At 38.1% G+C, this 18331-nt stretch overlaps 1 long non-coding RNA gene across 2 annotated transcripts in view; it reads left to right on the top strand.

Annotated features, from left to right (window-relative positions):
- Positions 1-18331, top strand: part of LOC139857976 (uncharacterized) — a 56636-nt gene that overhangs the window by 18923 nt on the left and 19382 nt on the right. Inside the window, exon 3 of one of the 2 annotated variants that reach the window (XR_011762773.1) lies at positions 3582-3947. The exons of the other annotated variant lie outside the window; for it this stretch is intronic. This is a non-coding gene — a long non-coding RNA (uncharacterized lncRNA). Of the gene's footprint in view, positions 1-3581; positions 3948-18331 lie in introns of those variants that run through there. 2 annotated transcript variants of the gene reach the window in all.

Raw genomic sequence — 18331 nt, forward strand, 5'->3', positions numbered from 1 at the left:
TCCGAGAAATTGTACGGTTTTGAGCCAAAACTCGCACTTAGAAAAATTAGCATAAAGTTGTTCCTTTCGTAAGAGTTCAAGAATCATGCGCAAATGTTGCTCATGCTCTTTCTCATTCTTCGAATAGATCAAGATGTCGTCAATGAATACGATGACAAATTTGTCAAGATACGGTTTACAAACACGATTCATGAGGTCCATGAACACGGCAGGAGCATTAGTTAAACCAAAAGGCATGACACAGAATTCATAGTGCCCATAACGAGTGCGAAAAGCAGTCTTAGGAATATCGGATTCCTTGACCTTGAGTTGGTGATAACCGGATCTTAAATCAATCTTTGAATAAACACTTGACCCTTGAAGTTGGTCAAATAGATCATCAATACGTGGCAACGGATAACGGTTCTTGATAGTAAGCTTGTTAAGTTCGCGGTAATCAATGCACATCCTTAATGTACCATCCTTCTTTTTAACAAACAGAATAGGAGCTCCCCAAGGGGACGAGCTTGGACGAATGAAACCTTTATCCAATAGTTCTTGGAGTTGGTTGGATAATTCCTTCATTTCGGAAGGTGCTAAACGGTATGGTGCTTTAGCAACAGGAGCAGCACCAGGAGTTAAATCAATTTGGAATTCAACTTGTCGAGGAGGTGGAATACCCGGAAGATCTTCGGGAAACACATCGGGAAAGTCTTTAACTACTGGTACATCTTCAATTCGCTTCTCTTTCGATTCAATCAGATTAACGTGGGCTAGAATAGCTGGATAACCTTTCATAAGGTATTTGCGGGTTTTAATACAGGAGATAATATTGAGATTGGAACCACTCTTTTCACCTTGGATAATAAGAGTCTCTCCATTTCCTAATGGAACATGAACGGTTTTATCGTAACACATGATCGCAGCTCTTAATGGACGTAACCAATCCATTCCAACTACGACATCGAAACTTCCTAGCTCGACCGGCAAAAGGTCTATCTTAAATTCTTTGCTGGCTAAGATTAGGTTGCAGTTTTTATAAATTTTATCAACTTTCATGATCTTTCCATTGGCTACTTCTACTAATCGTTTAGTTTCTAAGGGTTGAGGCTTTTCAGTAAATAGGGTACAAAATTCATTAGATACGTAACTTCGGTCGGCACCAGTATCGAATAAAATAGTTGCGTAGCAATTATTGACGAGATACGTACCCGTGATGACCTCATCTTCATCTCGGGCTTCAGCAGCAGTAATAACAAATGCACGACCCTTTGCAGCAGTAGTATTGGCTCCAGTAGCAGGATTATCTCTCTTCTTAGGGCAATTTGGACTAATGTGTCCCTTTTCCCCACAAGTATAACAAGTAGGAGGAGCTTTGGCAGGAACAATATATTTATTCTTTGGAGGAGTCCTACACGTCTTAGCTACGTGTCCCACTTTCTTACACAACGAACAAGTGGCAGTGCACTGCCCCGGGTGATGCCTTTCACAACGAACACAAAAAGGATAAGTGCCCTTATAATTCGTCCTTGTACTATCCATAAGCTTTTTACTAACATTCTGAGTTGAACCTTGAGACGGCTCAAACTTCCTCTTACCATCATTACCCTTGGTTTCAACTTGCTTATTGGCCGACGCCCTTCTTCTCTTGGCCAACATGAGATTTTGTGCCATGAGAATCACAGCATCCAAAGTAACCTTCTCAGCAGCAATAACATTCCCTTGAACATCCTCGGGAAGACCTTCAATATACCGCTCAATTCTTCTAGCTTCAGTAGGAAACATTTCAGGACATAGAGTAGAAAGCTCCAGATAACGATTGGTATAATTCTCAATGTCAGTACCCTTGACCCTGAGTTCCCAGAACTCAGCTTCAAGCTTCTGAACTTGACTCCTTGGGCAGAATTTGTTGACCATCATACTTTTGAGTTCGTCCCATGGAATTGCATTAGCATTATCAATTCCTACGGACTTGGCATAAGCAGTCCACCAAGTTAAAGCATTACCACCCAACGAGCTAGTGGCATACTTTACTCGATCATCATCACCACAGTTGCAAATACGGAAAATAGATTCCATCTTTTCGAACCAACGAACTAGTTCGACAGCTTCTTCGTTTCCCTTAAAAGCGGGAGGGTGACAGTTTGTAAAGTCCTTGTAGGAACAAGGTTTTGGTTGAGTATTAGCATGATTAGCTTGGGCGTTGCCTTGGGCAGCAGGGAGTAACTGTTGGAATTGCTCAGTAGTTAACACAACGTTGTCAACGGTAGGTGCAGCTGAACGAACCATGATGTCACTACATAAAAGTGAACATATGTTTGATAAGTTTAACAAGTTATAAGTTTGAGTAATCACAAGTATGAATAAACTAAAGTATTGATATCGCATGATATTAATAAAACACTTTATATTATTAGAACGAGGCATTAAATAAGCCTTTATTACACGATTCGGAAATAGAAATTGTTTAAGGCACAGCCTTTACATAGATGGAAAATAGGAAAAATAACTAGGAAATATTAAGATTGAAGTAGTCTTCATATTTCGTCTCCAACCTTCTTCATAAACTCCTCAACTTTCTCATTTTTCGTCTTTTGTTTCTCATAGAGATACTCGAAGTTGTCATAAAGGTTGGTAACACGACTGTTTACGGCATTAGTGTTGTACTCTCTTATGGCAAGTTGTTCGTCGACTCGACCTTTCTCCATTTTCATTCGGACATCAACATCCTCCTTGAGGTAAGCAAGTGATTGCTTTCCCCAGCGAGTGTTGCGTTCTTCCTCGCACTTTAGCATCAGCAACTCCTTTCTTAGCTCGACGTTTTCTTTCATAAGTTTCTTCATTCGACGATCCACTCTTTCCATGTGGCGAAGTAGACCTCCAATGTTTCTCTCGGTATCGTTTCGTAATCTCATGATTTTATACTTAGGACCATCATAAAAAGGAGATCGGGCTCTCTTCCTTGATGGACCAACTTCTTCATGCCGTTTTCCCTTATCTTGGGTTCTCGGAGTTGGGTAGTATTGAGGAGACCCATGTGAATCTAAAATAGTATTCGGGCTATAATTCAGCGGTGGTGAAGCAGGACTATAAAGAGGACTTCGAACTGGTCTCGAAGTTGAAGAGTGTCCAACACCTACTTCGGTGGTAGGGTTGTGAGTTGCTTTGTTGGGCTTGTTAACACTTGAGCTTGACATCCTATCATTAGGAAAGAGACCTTGATTAGAATCTTTGAGTCAAGTTTATTAAAGCATAATTGTTAAGATTATACGACAATCCTAAGTGCTTTAAGTCTAAGGCAGGAAAGGTTATAGTTTCCTAGATTGCTAAGGCACCCTAGCTAACAAGTAAGGCACACATAAAAATGCAATCCTGGTTCTCTATAACAGCCTGGTTTGCTCTGATACCAATCTGTTATAGAGAACCAGGATTGCATTTTTATGTGTGCCTTACTTGTTAGCTAGGGTGCCTTAGCAATCTAGGAAACTATAACCTTTCCTGCCTTAGACTTAAAGCACTTAGGATTGTCGTATAATCTTAACAATTATGCTTTAATAAACTTGACTCAAAGATTCTAATCAAGGTCTCTTTCCTAATGATAGGATGTCAAGCTCAAGCGTTAACAAGCCCAACAAAGCAACTCACAACCCTACCACCGAAGTAGGTGTTGGACACTCTTCAACTTCGAGACCAGTTCGAAGTCCTCTTTATAGTCCTGCTTCACCACCGCTGAATTATAGCCCGAATACTATTTTAGATTCACATGGGTCTCCTCAATACTACCCAACTCCGAGAACCCAAGATAAGGGAAAACGGCATGAAGAAGTTGGTCCATCAAGGAAGAGAGCCCGATCTCCTTTTTATGATGGTCCTAAGTATGAAATCATGAGATTACGAAACGATACCGAGAGAAACATTGGAGGTCTACTTCGCCACATGGAAAGAGTGGATCGTCGAATGAAGAAACTTATGAAAGAAAACGTCGAGCTAAGAAAGGAGTTGCTGATGCTAAAGTGCGAGGAAGAACGCAACACTCGCTGGGGAAAGCAATCACTTGCTTACCTCAAGGAGGATGTTGATGTCCGAATGAAAATGGAGAAAGGTCGAGTCGACGAACAACTTGCCATAAGAGAGTACAACACTAATGCCGTAAACAGTCGTGTTACCAACCTTTATGACAACTTCGAGTATCTCTATGAGAAACAAAAGACGAAAAATGAGAAAGTTGAGGAGTTTATGAAGAAGGTTGGAGACGAAATATGAAGACTACTTCAATCTTAATATTTCCTAGTTATTTTTCCTATTTTCCATCTATGTAAAGGCTGTGCCTTAAACAATTTCTATTTCCGAATCGTGTAATAAAGGCTTATTTAATGCCTCGTTCTAATAATATAAAGTGTTTTATTAATATCATGCGATATCAATACTTTAGTTTATTCATACTTGTGATTACTCAAACTTATAACTTGTTAAACTTATCAAACATATGTTCACTTTTATGTAGTGACATCATGGTTCGTTCAGCTGCACCTACCGTTAACAACGTTGTGTTAACTACTGAGCAATTCCAACAGTTACTCGCTGCTGCCCAAGGCAACGCCCAAGCTAATCATGCTAATACTCAACCAAAACCTTGTTCCTACAAGGACTTTACAAACTGTCACCCTCCCGCTTTTAAGGGAAACGAAGAAGCTGTCGAACTAGTTCGTTGGTTCGAAAAGATGGAATCTATTTTCCGTATTTGCAACTGTGGTGATGATGATCGAGTAAAGTATGCCACTAGCTCGTTGGGTGGTAATGCTTTAACTTGGTGGACTGCTTATGCCAAGTCCGTAGGAATTGATAATGCTAATGCAATTCCATGGGACGAACTCAAAAGTATGATGGTCAACAAATTCTGCCCAAGGAGTCAAGTTCAGAAGCTTGAAGCTGAGTTCTGGGAACTCAGGGTCAAGGGTACTGACATTGAGAATTATACCAATCGTTATCTGGAGCTTTCTACTCTATGTCCTGAAATGTTTCCTATTGAAGCTAGAAGAATTGAGCGGTATATTGAAGGTCTTCCCGAGGATGTTCAAGGGAATGTTATTGCTGCTGAGAAGGTTACTTTGGATGCTGTGATTCTCATGGCACAAAATCTCATGTTGGCCAAGAGAAGAAGGGCGTCGGCCAATAAGCAAGTTGAAACCAAGGGTAATGATGGTAAGAGGAAGTTTGAGCCGTCTCAAGGTTCAACTCAGAATGTTAGTAAAAAGCTTATGGATAGTACAAGGACGAATTATAAGGGCACTTATCCTTTTTGTGTTCGTTGTGAAAGGCATCACCCGGGGCAGTGCACTGCCACTTGTTCGTTGTGTAAGAAAGTGGGACACGTAGCTAAGACGTGTAGGACTCCTCCAAAGAATAAATCTATTGTTCCTGCCAAAGCTCCTCCTACTTGTTATACTTGTGGGGAAAAGGGACACATTAGTCCAAATTGCCCTAAGAAGAGAGATAATCCTGCTACTGGAGCCAATACTACTGCTGCAAAGGGTCGTGCATTTGTTATTACTGCTGCTGAAGCCCGAGATGAAGATGAGGTCATCACGGGTACGTATCTCGTCAATAATTGCTATGCAACTATTTTATTCGATACTGGTGCCGACCGAAGTTACGTATCTAATGAATTTTGTACCCTATTTACTGAAAAGCCTCAACCCTTAGAAACTAAACGATTAGTAGAAGTAGCCAATGGAAAGATCATGAAAGTTGATAAAATTTATAAAAACTGCAACCTAATCTTAGCCAGCAAAGAATTTAAGATAGACCTTTTGCCGGTCGAGCTAGGAAGTTTTCATATGCTCCCTTTTACTCTTTACATTTTTGGGCTGAGAATACATGCGCTACTTTTATAACTGTTTTTATGAAATGAATACAAATACTAAAACTGATTTTTCGTGAGTTTCATCTGCTCCCTTTTTATCTATATTTTTGGGCTGAGAATACATGCGCAACTTTTATAACTGTTTTACACGTATCAACTATTAAACTGTGATATGTTGGGCTATGACCAGCAAGTCCGCAACCGACAAGTATAAACGATAACTTGTTACGGGGCAAACTTGAAAGTCTAGTCTAAATACAAGTATCAACTATTAAACTGTGATATGTTGGGCTATGACCAGCAAGTCCCAACCGACGAGTATAAACGATAACTTGTTACGGGGCAAACTTGAAAGTCTAGTCTAAATATCAGTACCAACTGTTAAAACTATGCTATACCCGGCTATGTCCGACTAAGTCCCTACAGTGATATTTTTAATTGCTGCGGCATTCTTAATTATTGGGGATAGGCCTATCGGGAGTAACGTCCCCGATACATTTGATGTTATCTTTGTATTGCTTGATAATGAAATTAAACCGACAAGTAGAACTAACTTGTCATGGGGCAAACTTGAACGTTTAGTCTAAATATCACGCACTGGCATAACTTTTTGATCCTGCGGGAGATCAACCTTACAAATTAAATCTTGTGGTCTAAAACAAACGGTCAAACTTATTTGTTAAACCTATGAACTTCACTCAACCTTTTGGTTGACACTTTAGCATGTTTTGTCTCAGGTGCTGTTTGATTCAAGCTCTTATACTTACTGCTTATGTGATGCTACTTGGACATAGGATCAAGAGATATCGCATTTATTACTTCTGCATGTGAACATTTCCATTATTGTTATTCCTATCATTGTAACTACGTTTCATTTTCCGCTGCGTGCTCAATAAAGTTTGTTTTATCATTTAGTATTGTTCTCGTATATTATAATATGTTGGTTGATTTGATATTAAGTCACATTTCACCCAGGCCCTAACTGGGGGTGTGACAAAAAGAGATGAAGATAAAGAAGAAAAGAGATAACCGATGAGAAGAATGAAGGAAAGAAGAAAAGTAAATTGCAATTTAATATCTTTTGAAGTCCAATCTCATCCAGCACTTCACAAATTCAAGAAAAACATGCATGAGGGTGCTTACTCCGGATCGGTGACATCAAATTATATGCCACCACCAGATTCAGTTCTTGGTCCATCAAATTATCCACCAGCAAACACTGCAAATATTCGAGAAGAAATACCAGTCTTGGGAGGACAAGTAACACAGAAATTCAAGAAATAATATGTGGAGTCTCCCGAACGCGCAACAAGATCAAGGCGCAATATTGGTATTACCATTAGATATCGGCTTGTTCGATGATGTAATTGATAGATGGGAATCAATAACCATCAATTTTATGAACAACAAGCAATGACCGGATAATCAGTCAAGGGTAGATTTCATAGAGAATCTACTAGGAGAAAATGAAAGAAAATGTGGATACAATGGAGAATGGCGTATCCAACGGAGTATCAAGCACTTGTTGACATAGGTGATGATGTGAGAAATTTAACCTCACAAGTAAGAAGAATTATCACTTTGGAAGATCCATTCCAAAGATCCACAACTGAGCAAGATAGAGCCTATAATGATCTCGAAAGATTAACGTGCAATGATACACATTATATCAATAGATACATGACGGAATTCTGGCAGTTAGCTGCAAAGACTGGCAGGGCATATATCTCACCAGAGATTTCTCAAAAACTATTTAAGAAAATGCCGCCGCTAATCGGGAAGAAGCTTGAAGAGGCATATGAAAAGAAATATCCTGGAAATAACGTTGGAGTTCTTCCAAGGATAAATTTTGCATATCAATACCTCACAGAAATGTGCCAACAAGCAGCGCTGCAGAGAAGCCTGAAGAATCTAGATTTTTGCTCTAGTATTCCAATTCCGGGCTACTATAAAGATTCGGGCAAGAAATATGGCTTGAGAAAGGCAAAAACCTACAAGGGTAAACCACACGATACGCATCTCAGAACATTTAAGAAGAAAGATGAAATGAAACAAAGGAAGTGTAAATGTTTCATCTGTGGAGAAGAAGGTCATTATGCTCGAGAATGTGACAGACAAAAGGGGAATATTGCACGAAAAGCAATGTTAGAAAACCTCGATTTACCAGAAGATTGGGATGTTGTTTCAGTTGATATGAATGAAACAGACAGTGATGCTATCTGTAGTGTTTCAGAGGGAGAAATTGATACAACTGCTAAGACATTAGCATCAAATTCAGGAATGCCATACTATGAAGAATTTGCATTCATGCTAACAATAGCAGAACCACAGAGACCGTCATACTTACCAGAGGTTGAACCACCAAAGAAATACAAAGAATGTGGCCATGAATGGCAAGTCAATGGAGAAATTAGCAATTTCTTGCATCACCAGTGCATGTATTGTAAAATACAGACAAATCAAAGAATGAGGATACATTGCGACAAGTGTAAATATACTCAATGTATCACATGCGCTAGACACTATGGTGGTTATATCTTTAAGAAAGCTGAAGAAGAAAAGAAGGAAGAAATATCTCTTAAAGAAGCAGACGAAATTATAAGAAGAGATACGAATTAACCTTTGAAGTCGATAGCCTCAGAACAGAAGTTGAATTCTTAAAGAAAGAATTAAGAAGATATCAGGAAGAATTGCTAGAAAAGGAACTGCAGCAAGACTGGCAAGAACTAAGAAGAAAAGAGGTTAAAGAAGGAAAAACAAAAGTTCAGTTCTATGAAGAACCAAAAGATGAACAAAAAGATGGACTTCAAAAGATTGAAGAATGGGTTAGTTCAGATGATGAAGGAAAGGAAGAACAGGCCAAGGCCTATTTCCTAGAAGAAGAGGAGCATGTTAAACAGGCTACAAAAGATGATCCATTGGATAGGAAGAACAGGCCAAGGCCTATTTCCTAGAAGAAGAGGAGCATGTTAAACAGGCTACAAAAGATGATCCATTGGATATCAGGCCCAAGCCCAAGAAAGTATCCAACAAACTGTACAACTTCAAGGTCCAATTTGATATACCAGGCCTTGAACCATTTGAAATTCAAGCAATATTGGATACGGGTGCAACAACGTGCAGTATTAACTCAGGATGTATCCCAGTTCAAGCCCAAGAAGACACAAAATACGTCACTTATGTCAACGGCGTAAATTCAGTTCAAAAGGTCAGCCATAAGTTAAGGGGATGGTTACATGGAAATCGAAGGACATAGATTTCGAATACGACTGGTATTAAGTTTTCCGATGAATGCTGACAAAGATGGGATACAGATGCTGTTGGGATGCAATTTCATAAGACAAATGTATGGTGGAGTACAAATTGAAGGCAACATCGTTACCTTTTATAAAAACATCACCACCATAAACACCAAACAACAAGCAGAATTGATCAACCTTGCAGAAGAAGATTACATTGAGTTTGCACAACTCAATTTTTCAGAAGAGGGTGAAGGTATTGAGGACCCAAAATTTTTGCAAAAATGCAGAAATTTAGTTGATCAATTGAAGAATGGAGGATATGTCGGAGAAAATCCAATGAAACATTGGGAGAAAAACAAAATCAAATGCAAGCTTGACATAATCAATAAAGAAATTACGATAGAAGACAAACCATTGAAGCATGTCACACCAGCTATGCAAGATTCTTTCAAAAGACATATCGATGCACTCTTACAACTAGGAGTCATAAGAAAAAGTAATAGCCGACACCGAACAATGGCCATGATTGTTCAATCTGGAACGTCAATTGACCCAGTTACAAAGAAAGAAATAAGAGGTAAAGAAAGAATGGTGTTTAACTATAGATCGTTAAATGATAACACGTACAAAGATCAGTACAGCCTATCAGGTATAAACACAATTCTGCAAAGAATCGGAAGGAGTAAAATCTACTCAAAGTTTGATTTGAAGAGTGGATTTCATCAAGTTATGATGGAGGAAGAGTCGATACCCTGGACAACATTTGTAGTTCCAGGAGGATTATATGAATGGCTCGTTATACCATTTGGTTTAAAGAATGCACCATCCATATTTCAAAGAAAGATGGATGAATGCTTCAGAGGAACTGAAGATTTCATAGCAGTATACATCGACGATATTATGGTGTTCTCAGAAAACGAAAATGAGCATATTGAACACCTGAAAAAGATGCTTGAAATCTGTAAAAGAAATGGTTTAGTTTTATCTCCAACAAAAATGAAAATTGGGGTAAAGCAAATTGATTTCTTAGGAGCTGTTATCGGTGAAGGAAGGTTGAAACTCCAGGAACATATTATCAAAAAGATTCTTGATTTTGATAATGAGAAACTCAAAGAGAAGAAAGGATTAAGGTCATGGTTAGGAATAATAAACTACGCCAGATCTTACATTCCAAAAATTGGAATTATGTTAGGACCTCTTTATTCAAAAACAGCACCTCACGGAGATAAAAGGATGAAGCAATCTGATTGGGATTTAGTCAGAAAAATCAAAAACACAATCAGAAATTTGCCAGAAATGAAAACTCCCCCAAAGGATTGTCATATTATTATTGAAGCAGACGGCTGCATGGAAGGATGGGGCGAAGTATGCAAATGGAAACCTAAGAGGAATGATCCAAAATCAATGGAAGACGTATGTGCTTACGCAAATGGCAAGTTTCCAACTGTAAAATCAACATATGCATGCATGGAAACATTGTCAAGTCTAAAGATATACTATCTAGACAAGCAAGAAATCACTCTTAGAACAGACTGTCAGCGATTATAGCTTTCTTCAACAAATCAGCAAACAACAAACCATCAAGGGTTAGATGGCTGAGTTTTTGTGACTTCATCACAGGCACAGGAATCACTGTTCACTTTGAACACGTGGACGGTAAAAGCAATATTCTAGCCGATAACCTATCACGATTAGTCAAAACTCTATATAAACCCAGTTTGTGAAGCTATTAAACTCGCACAAGATCTTGAACCAGTTTTGGAAGAAGTTAAAGATCACCCAAAGAAACAAGCAGAAGTTGGAAGATGGATTCAAGATATCATTTCCACTTTACCGAAGCTGAAGGATTCCAAACAAAACCAAAAGCTTACCTTAAACCAATCTTTAGCTCACCAACCACAGAACAAAATTCAAAAGAACGAATCCAGTTCACCAAAGAATATCAAACCAGTTTTTGTTTTGTAGGATTACCAACAGACGAATTCGAAAGATACATGGAGCTTAGGAAAAGAGTTGGACTTGTCAGAAAGAAAGGAGTCATCCTTGAAGTCGAAGCAACAGTGGCAGATGAGCCTCATGCAATCACTCAATGAACAAATCTCGAAGGTACAAAAAGGGATGGAAGACATCGTCCGAATACTCAAATCTAGAATTGATGACAACATCGGCGGTGATAACGCCTACACAGACAAATTACCACAAGCAATTGAAGAAGAAGAAAGGGCAAGAGCACTATTCAGACAACTCAACGAACTAGCAATCGACGTGGATCACATCTAGAAGCAGTGACATCATTGCTTACGTTCTATATCAATAATGTTTGTAATAATATGTGTGTCCCACATAGTGGGAATCTTATGCTTTTCTTTTTATCCCACTGACTAAAGTGGGACACACATATATTATTACAAACATTATTGATATAGAACGTAAGCAATGATGTCACTGCTTCTAGATGTGATCCACGTCGATTGCTAGTTCGTTGAGTTGTCTGAATAGCGCTCTTGCCCTTTCTTCTTCTTCAATTGCTTGTGGTAATTTGTCTGTGTAGGCGTTATCACTGCCGATGTTGTTGTCATCAATTCTGGATTTGAGTATTCGGACGATGTCCTCCATCCCTTGCTGTACCGTCGAGATTTGTTCATTGAGTGATTGCCTGAGCTCATCTGCCACTGTTGCTTCGTCTTCAAGGATGACTCCTTTCTTTCTGACAATTCCAACTCTTTTCCTAAGCTCCATGTATCTTTCGAATTCGTCTGTTGGTAATCCTGCAAAACAAAAACTGGTTTGATATTCTTTGGTGAACTGGATTCGTTCTTTTGAATTTTGTTCTGTGGTTGGTGAGCTAAAGATTGGTTTAAGGTAAGCTTTTGGTTTTGTTTGGAATCCTTCAGCTTCGGTAAAGTGGAAATGATATCTTGAATCCATCTTCCAACTTCTGCTTGTTTCTTTGGGTGATCTTTAACTTCTTCCAAAACTGGTTCAAGATCTTGTGCGAGTTTAATAGCTTCACAAACTGGGTTTATATAGAGAGAGTTGACTAATCGTGATAGGTTATCGGCTAGAATATTGCTTTTACCGTCCACGTGTTCAAAGTGAACAGTGATTCCTGTGCCTGTGATGAAGTCACAAAAACTCAGAAAACACGGCGTAACTTACGGTCTCCCCAGTGTGATATACCCCACCTATCAAAGGAAAGCCTTTTATAAACTAAGGCAATATCATATTTTGGCCAGATTTTGCAAGCATATCCTCTTGGTTTAGCTAAGTTTGCAAACAAGTCCTTACACTATATTACACTTTTTAAAACATATGTTACAGCATATATATAATACGTAGTGTATAATAATAATAATATTGAAGAGTCCTGTTACTCATATGCTCTAATAATATATTTTTCACAAATGCCTCATATGCTCCATAGTATAATGAACTTATAATTTTATATGTATTTTTTTTAACTCCGCCTCGAATGTACGCCTCGGTTCGCCTTGAGGCGTACGCCTCGCCTCAAAAAGAGAAAACGCCTCGAGTAAACCTTGGTTGATTCTAGTACTTGGCAATTTTTTGCTTGTAAGACGTTTCCTTGATAGGTGTTATTGCCCTCCTTTCCTTGAGCAAGTTCAAGTTCTCTTTTAGTGAAATTTCATTTGCTTCTTAGCTGAAAGACGCTACACAGTGCGTTGGGCCAACTATTTCAGCATGGATTACCGCTTCTGACCATAAACTAAACCGAAAGGCGTTTCCATATAGCTACATTTCGGAGTTGTTCGAAATGCCCATAAAACCTTTGGCAGCTCGTTAACCTAACCGGTTCGGCTTGTCCCCGACCTTTAATTTCAGCCACAATGTCCTTATTTGTCACCTATTGACCATGCCCATAAAACCTTTGGCAGCTCGTTAACCTAACCGGTTCGGCTTGTCCCCAACCTTTAATTTCAGCCACAATGTCCTTATTTGTCACCTATTGACCATTTGTTTGTGGGTAGGCAACATAAGTGAAGCTAAGCTCTGCTTAACATTGAGTTCAGTACACAAAGCACGGAACGAATCGTTTGCGAATTGCTTTTCGTTGTCACTAACAATTACGTGCGGCCCGAAACGGCATACGATATCTTTTCATACAAAATTCAGTACTCGGTCCCCAGTGATAGTTTTAATAGTTTTAGCCTGTACCACTTGGTTAAAAAATCCACAGCTAATATCAAGAATTTAGCGCTTCCCGCTTCGCTAGGGAATGATCCTACTATGTTACAGCCCTTTTGTGAAACGACAGTGCTGACGTGATGGGTATTAATTCATGAGTTGGTAGTGCATCAATGGCGCGTGTCGTTTAGCTATTCATAATGTCACGTGTGTTCCGATACATAGTGGCAAATAATATCCCAAATGCATTATTTTTCCAATTATCGATTTATACCCAGAGTGCGTTCTGCAAGAACCCTCATTCACTTCTCTAATAACGGTTTCCGCTAACGTGGGCCAATAGAGCGTAACAATGGTCTCAAGAAAGATTTTTTGTAAAGTATGCCCTCCTTCAACAGCCACATGGGAGCTTTCATCCTTATCTTTTTTGCTCCATGTCGTCGTTTTGGAGCGTACCCTTTTCAAGTATGACAATAGAATTTATCTCTGTTTCAGTCTCCTCGACGGGAGCTGCTAGCAACTTGCATTGCAACGTTTTAACTACGTGGGCTTACACGATGTAAGTAAATAAAGGGTACTGGTCACTACCTGTACCGCGTCAGTGGATTTTTGGTTCAGGACTTCATCACATACATCTTTTGCGAAGTGATTAAAAGTTTTCCACCAGCTGTGAGAGATCGAAAAGTCATCACATACATCTTTTCCGACCTTGGCACTTTGAGAGATCGAAAATGTTTCAAACTTGTTCGCCATATCCTCCGCTAGTTCCTAATACTTTTGCACGGTGGGGTTTCGTGCTTCAAACGTCCCATTCATTTGGTTCGCCACCAGATGTGAGTCTACAAGAACGCGAAGCGCCATTATCATATTGTGTCTTACCTGATAGTAAGGCTTCATACTCTTCCTCATTGTTAGATACTGGGAATTCGAAACGCAAATCGTATGTGTGCTCTTCTCCTTCCGGACCTCAAGTTGTATAACACAAACCGAAATAATTACAGTCGTTGTAAACGAAAGACTAAAAAAAGTCAAATGAGACGATTATTGTGAGACGAAGGGAGTAGTATTAAACGGAACCACTAATGTCTCAAGATATATTGGAACGATTATTTTACCCGGTACTGGGCGGTAACGCCTAACAGGGATTTCATATCCCGGAAATCCTTTTCCTCCTCTACCGTCTTGTTGAAACTCTTACATATGCTGGCCCAGGGAAGGTTCCGCGGCCTCTGAGAAAAACCTAGACAAAGAAACTTCCCTTCTTCAAAACCAAAACTACATTTTTCTTGGTTAAACTTCATGTTTATCTTATGCAATGATTCGAACGTTTTCCGAATGTCTTTCAAAAGATCCTTTTCCGTATGATTTTTGATTACTATATCAACATATGCTTCGACGTTCCAACCGATTTGATCCTTGAACGCGACGTCTTTTACCCTTTATTATGTTGCCCCTGCATTCTTTAAGCCAAACGACATCTTCAACAATAAATTCCCTGTTCTGTGTGGAACGCCGTCCTTCTTGGCCATTTGGATCTGGTGATAACCCTTGTATGCATCCACAAAACATTCGTAATGGTAACCGGCAAGCGACTCCACTTTCCAATCAATCTCGGGCAGCCGGTAGTTACCCTTGGGGACGCCTTATATATGTCATTGAAGTCGACGCACATGCGCCACGATCCGTCAGCCTTCTTAACGAGATTCGGGTTGGCATCCCACGTTTGATAATTGACCTCGTTTTAGATGTCTGCCTGAACGAGCTTGTCGACCTAATCCCGCAGGAATGTGCTGCGCTCCAGAGCCATTTCCCTTTTCTTTTGGTGAACTAGTGTTAAATTGTCGTTCGCGTTAAATTTATGCTCCGTGATTTTCCTTGGAACCCCGGTAATGTCGGATTCCTGCCATGCAAAGACATCCACATTGTTAGATTAAATTTCACAAAGCCTGTCGAAAGTGCATTCCCAAGCTTGATGATCTTTTTTGGGAAGGAGTGATTTACAATCACGCCACTGTCCTGGATTATTGCTGCTTCTTGTCACATAGATGGCGATATTTGAGCATATTTTGGTACGTGATCAGAATATAACGTTGCCACCCCTAGGTGTGGGGAACTTCACCGTTCCATGTACGGTGGGGCAATAAATTCCCTGTTCTGTGTGGAACGCCGTCCTTCTTGGCCATTTGGATCTGGTGATAACCCTTGTATGCATCCACAAAACATTCGTAATGGTAACCGGCAAGCGACTCCACTTTCCAATCAATCTCGGGCAGCCGGTAGTTACCCTTGGGGACGCCTTATATATGTCATTGAAGTCGACGCACATGCGCCACGATCCGTCAGCCTTCTTAACGAGATTCGGGTTGGCATCCCACGTTTGATACTTGACCTCGTGATATTGCTCCAAACATACATATTATTCGACGCAATATCAGTTATATTTCATCAGCTTTTATCATCTAAAAAGACATTCAACGTATAATATTCAAGAAAAACGACAAAAGTGGACAAGAACTTGCTATTTGAAGAAACAACGATAAACGATGAGTTTAAATCAAATATATATCGAGAAAATGTTTATCCGAATTCAAGAACGAAGAAGACTGAAGAAAAAGGTTACACAAGTCGTCCAAAATGGTACACATCGATACGGGATCAACAAAGAACAAACGAAAAAGAAAAATAAAGAAAACTGCCATTAACTCATACACGAATCGTGTAACTCTACACGAAACGTGTAGCCTGTTGGTCTTACGCGAATCGTGTAAGCCTACACGAAACGCGTAATGTTAGGCCAGACAAGTTTCCAGAACGCAAGAATGGGGCGGCTGGCTTTTGATTTTTAAAACAATTCTTTTGTCTAGTGCTAACAGCAATTGGGGCTTTTTGACCAACTATACCTAATATCTCAATGATAAATACGAAGTGCAGGTGACACATTAGAAGAGGACAGAGACTACACACAAATTAATATACATACATACATATTATTGTTCTGTATTATTTCCATTTTAGTTTCAAAGTTCAAATATTAGGATTAGTTTCAAATATTAAGGGTGTATTGTTCGTGATTAAGGGTGTTATTATTGTAATTTTCTACCATTTGAAGTTAATGAAAGTGAAGAATTTTTAGTAAGTTTACTCTGTTAAAATTATCGTTGTTATTATGTTTGCATATCTATATTTTTATGTTTACCTTAGTGTAATGAATAGCTAAATTACCTTAGTGTTTGCTTAGATGTAGAGCCCCTAGTGAAATGGATTGTTATCATTTGTAAAAGTTAAAATGTAACTTTAGTATTTTTAATATTGAGCCTAGTTAAAAGAACCATTATTGTGTAATTAGGTATTTAACCCTTGCCACTTAATTTATTAAATTTAAATAACGAATGTTGTTTTTATTTACATAAATTAAGCTTCAACATTAAAATGATCTAGACGAATTTATGGATAAGTTATTAACACCAATTTAGAAATAAACTTCGGTGGTTTGGGTAATATCAATAATTATATGACAGTGAAATTATAAAAAGGGAAACCGTTATGATTTGGGTATTGGCGAAAGTCAAAACTAGGCTAGGTCTCAATTTAAATACTTAGGGAATAGTAGCTATCTAAAAAAAAGAATCCGATGAAAATTAGATTTTATTTAGTTAGTCGTAACCTTATATTTATTCGAAAGAAAAATATAAAGTTTATTACTAAAACATTTTAATAGGGCTTAAAACTCAAAACAATCCATGGACCTAGGGGTGACACATTTAAGTAAACACTCCCATTTATCCCATTATTATTTCTTGTAAACTTATTATTATCATTATTTACGAATTATTAGTATAAAATATAAAAAAAATACATAAAAATACTCGAATATGTATCAGTTAGTTTTGTCACATCGTATTACACATACGCGAATCGAGTATGTATACGCGAAACGCGTAAGCCTTAAAACCGGCTACAGTACCAGTAGGGTTAAAATTAGGGTTTTAATTATTTAATTAGTTTAAAATTAGGGTTTTAGCCTTTTTACTATTATATTTAGGTTATTACTATATAATTTATATTAGTTCTTATAAAATACTTTAATACATGTTAAATCCTAATAATTAGTGTTAATTATAATACTTTATAATTAGAAATTAGTTTATAATTAGTTAATCATTTTAATTCCTTTTAATTTGTATTAATCTTTTTAAACATGTCATTTAGTTAATTTAAATAAGTTTATATTATAATTGCTCAAAACAAAATTCTAAACATATAGTTTTATTAAAAGTTACTATTTTACTAATTACCCTTTAGTAATAAAATATTCGCATCCTAATTAGTATAATCTCATTTAGTTCCTTTTTAAGTTAATTATTGTAATCTTGTAATTTTATTTATGAAATTAGTTTAAGTTATTTTCTTTTACTGTTATTTTATAAATTCCTAATCCAAAACCCCCTTTAATTAAGTTTGACATCAAAGACTATTAAAAACCATTAAACACTCCATCTCCCTGTGGAACGAATCGGATTTACCGACAAACTAAACTACACGGATATGACTAGTTGCCTATATATGTGTGAAATCAACCTGAATTCAATAAAATACCACATATACAATAAATCAATTCGTGTAATAAAACAACTCAAATCTGTTCATAAATAAAGGTTACGTTTCGCAACATCAACTTTTTGGCGCCGCTGCCGGGGAGTTGGCAGTTAAATAAATAGATAATTTTTTTGGTTCGTAGTAATAGTTGGATTTGTACGTGGACCGGGTTGTTGGATCACCAATTTTATTGGTCTTTGAAGGATCCTGCCCCTCTGCTGCATCTTTTGGCTATTCGAAACGTGGGCAAAAATCAGAAGGATAATCTGTTTGTTTAAATGTTTTTATCATTGTTTTTATGTTATTCGATCCTCTCGAGGAAATTCATTTCCAAGAAAGTTCAAAGTTTTTGAATAAATCCTTTAGTTCTTTGTACAATTTCCCAAATTGTATGATCCGTTCAATCCTAAACTCGTTAAACTTAATCCGGAACCTCAAAGAATTAATAAAGGACAAAAACAACAAAAAGAAATAGGAAGTACTAGTAATTTTAAAACACCGAAAA

The sequence above is a fragment of the Rutidosis leptorrhynchoides genome, chromosome 1 (genome assembly GCF_046630445.1).
Source record: "Rutidosis leptorrhynchoides isolate AG116_Rl617_1_P2 chromosome 1, CSIRO_AGI_Rlap_v1, whole genome shotgun sequence".
NCBI classification, from domain to species: domain Eukaryota; kingdom Viridiplantae; phylum Streptophyta; class Magnoliopsida; order Asterales; family Asteraceae; genus Rutidosis; species Rutidosis leptorrhynchoides.